Genomic DNA, 3,823 nt, shown 5'->3' on the forward strand with positions numbered 1-3,823 from the left:
TGATTTTGTATTATTTTTTAGCACTTCAAACTATGACTCACATTTCCACTTATTAATAAGTTTGGTAAATCTAATATTCTTTCACACATTTATTTTTTCTTTTTAATATAGAGACGCTTAACAACAAGGCTTTTATATGACGGAGAATAAAAGGAACAATTAATGAGCTTTCCACAATATTAATATCCTAGAAGTCCCAAAGGGAATGACTAATGTTCACAGTGCACGTTATTGTCAGAAGCCTGATATTAATTAGCAGGGGCTATTATTTTAGGGAAATAACCTGCATCAGAAACATAACAGAAGCTTAATATTTAAGCTTGGTTTAATAACGAGTCAGAGGCTGATAAAATCAATTCCAAATCTCATTGTATTTTTATCACGCATTGTGGAGGAGTTCCCTGATGCCTGAACGTCTTTCACATCCCTCAAGGTTTGAGGTCCTGATTCACAGCCCTGCATATGGTGCTACGCTGGTAATGGTTGTTGCTCAAACAGACCTGTTATTTTAATTGACATTGATGTGTTTTCCTGTTTAGTGATGCATCAGTGCCGCTTGCCCTGTTTACCTGTACTGTCCAAGGCTCAGTAGCTTAAACATTAAAATCCTTGTGAATCCGGAAAAAAAAAGTCCAATTGCTCAAGCATGAAGGATTTCTCAAACCAAAAGCATTCCCTTCCCTTCCACCAATGTGAGCTGGCCATACAGCACATAACACTGTGCTGTGAATATGAAAGCAAGCCCACAGCAGTTTGTAAACTACATACACTGTATATCTGTATCTTGCTATGCTTCGTAAGGCAAGTTTAGATCATTTTAACTGCATTTTCTTTATCATCACTTTTACAAAAAAGCACAGTAGTAAAAATGGTTTTCTTTCTTTCAATTGCAAAGCAGCAAAAAGCTTTGGCACAGCATGATGAAGTCATGAGACAAAACATGCGTCAGCTGGACTTTCATTTGTATTCTTTCATAGACATTCAGTATTACCAACATACTTGCAATACTGAAGCAACTGGTGAGCCAAGACACAGAACTTGCTATCACAGGGCCCACATTAGGCAACAAAAATTTCTAACTGACTTCAAAATAATAATGTGCATTCTGGGTTTGAAAAGAGAATCCCATATAGACCAAAGCTGTGACTCCCAAGCCCTGAACTTTAGTTCCACTGCCAGGTCTTTCTTTATCACGTATATTGTACCCACACCTTGGTACTTTAAGCTTCCTTTATATAATTAGATGCTCCTTATGTTGTTTATTTAAAAAAATCCCATGGCAACGCTAATGAGGATCATCAGCAAAATACAAACCGGCTGAGTCACAGACTCATAGCTAGCTCCGCATAGCTAGCTCCGCATTGCTAGCGCGCGCATGACAGTTCATCAGAACTCATGTTCATCTATGACTTATCCCTGTGTGGGTCTTCCATTATCCTGACAGAGACACACTGCCGGGACACACTCCTGCACCAGCCTACGCTCTTTCTATAGTCTCTCCACTCATCCACATGGCCTCATTCCAATGGTTTCTCCAGTCAGCAGCAGGCTGGCCCAGATGTTGAGCAGCTCCACAGATGGTCCCTCCGTACCTGTGCTACTCATGGGCCAGCAGGGAAAAGGGTCGGCAGCGCAATGGGTAGCATTGTGAACATTCTGGAAGAGCTGCTTTTAGACTTGAAATCTGCTCTCATTAATAATGACTTCCTGAGACATGTGTCCCCCAAAACGATACAAGTTCAGGGAGGATTTCCTCGCTTTAAAGCGCTAGAACAAACTTGTTATTTTCTTAGCTCCCGGCAAAATGTTTTTTTGGACCTAACTAGCTATGTTAATGTTTTTCTCCATTGGCACTATTACAGTAAATCCAGTTTGCTTTGAAATGACCTGTGCACTCTGCTTGAATCCGTTCCCTCCTTAAAGATTCTTTATTCCCCCCCTGCTGCCTCTCTGTGATTTTCTATCACAATTACAGGCCTAGAACTTGAACCCTGAGATTACCTGCCAGACCTGGCTGAATATAATGGGACTGGTGCTTTTCTACGATTTTTATAGAAAGCACTTCTATGATCTCCAGCCAAGACTAGTAATCTCTGAAGCTCATTAATATGTCAGATCCCATCAGCCAGCGAGGGAGCTAGCGAGCGAGCAATTGCAATAGAAACCTGTGTCTGACCACTGCCTGTTCCTCTCTAAAACGCATCACTGCCTATTGTCTTTAGGACCCTTCATACAATGACAGGACTCTAATTCCACATGTCTGACCTCCCCATGATAAGAGGATTTGTGTTGACATTCCCAATACAGACAAAAGTCTCTGATAGCTAAAAGCCTGAGGCTGTGTTAAAGGCACATGTTCAATAACACTTAGCAATGATTCCAAAATCTATACAGATGCTAACAGATTGAAGTCAACTGCCTGAAAATAAATCACACCCAAGGTACCGTTCTCTTCAACTGCGCCCCATCAGTGACATCATAATGGTCAACTACATAAGCAAACCCACACTTGAGCCTACACTCTGTTATACACAAATCTCATACATAATTCTTTTATGTGTCCTTTACCTTGTTGAGCCCATCGCTCTATCACAGTGCCCTATTATTTAAACCTCTGATACCACCTGGTATTGATAACACCACCTTCATGAGGCCCAAGCCCTGGCATTCTGTTACTCTGTAAGAGTCAGTATTGTTCAGGTTCCCCTGGTTCTCGGAGAACAGCATTTGCATTTCTGCATATTAAAATCTGCCTCAGTGTGCTTTAAATGATGGTGTCCTACAACAGATATATTGTGGAAAGCTTGTAAATATGTCTGATAGAGGGCATTGAAAGTGCATTTTCTGTAAATAGTGTAGCTAAAGCTCTGTTTTAATTCCCAGTGGTCCCCTTCCAATCGATTTCTGTTGGTTACCGGCTAATTGCAAATGGGATTTTGGATGTTTTCATCACTGGTGTTATCAGTTAGGCGACACTAAGAACAAAAAAAGACTCCTAGTAACACTGTCTGTCCATATTTGATAACTGCAGAATAATAAAGGGCCTTTTCACACATGTTTAGTTTCTAAACCAACCGAACTGAGTTCATTTGGAAACAAACTCTGGAGGAATATAACTCAGCTCCTTTTGTTTTCACAAAAGAATTGGGTTCATTTCAAAGGGCCTCAGTTCTTTTTCTGGTTCACTTCAACGTTTTTCTGAACTGAGTGTGCTTCACATTGTACTGCAACAAAACAAACTCAGTCTTGCCCAAACGGACTGAGATCACCTCTTGAGAATGACTCAGTTCGGTTTGATTAAAACAAACTCTGAAAGGGACTGAGTTCTTTTGGAGCATTCACATATGTTTCCAAAATGAAGCAAACCACACTCAGTTAGAAAAAAAAAAAACAGCCAAAACAAACCAAGTGTGAAAGTACCCAAAGATGTGAGTAGCAGCAGCAATTCCTGCAGCAGTAATTCCTGAATAACGGCAGCTGCCCGTTCAGGGGTGTTAAAACAGAGGCATTTTGAATATGGTATTGGAAATCTGAGAGCTAGAAACTATCCAACATGCTGGAAAAAACAAGGAGGAATGCATTTAGTAGTATGTGGTGACGTTGGTGTACATTGTCTAAATTACAAAAACAAACGTTTTGAATTGCCTTTTCTGTTAGTACTTGCAAGCAATTTTAGAAATGTTTATGGCTTTTTTAATGCTTTCCCTGATGCTTTTACCAGCAGGTATCTAAATGTACTGTTTGTAATAGCCATCCATCAGGGAAAAGCTTTTTACAGTGTAACTGTTTAAACATTGTTGTGCCTGTTATATTCTGTAAAGAT

This window comes from Polyodon spathula, chromosome 7 (genome assembly GCF_017654505.1).
Source record: "Polyodon spathula isolate WHYD16114869_AA chromosome 7, ASM1765450v1, whole genome shotgun sequence".
Lineage (NCBI taxonomy): Eukaryota > Metazoa > Chordata > Actinopteri > Acipenseriformes > Polyodontidae > Polyodon > Polyodon spathula.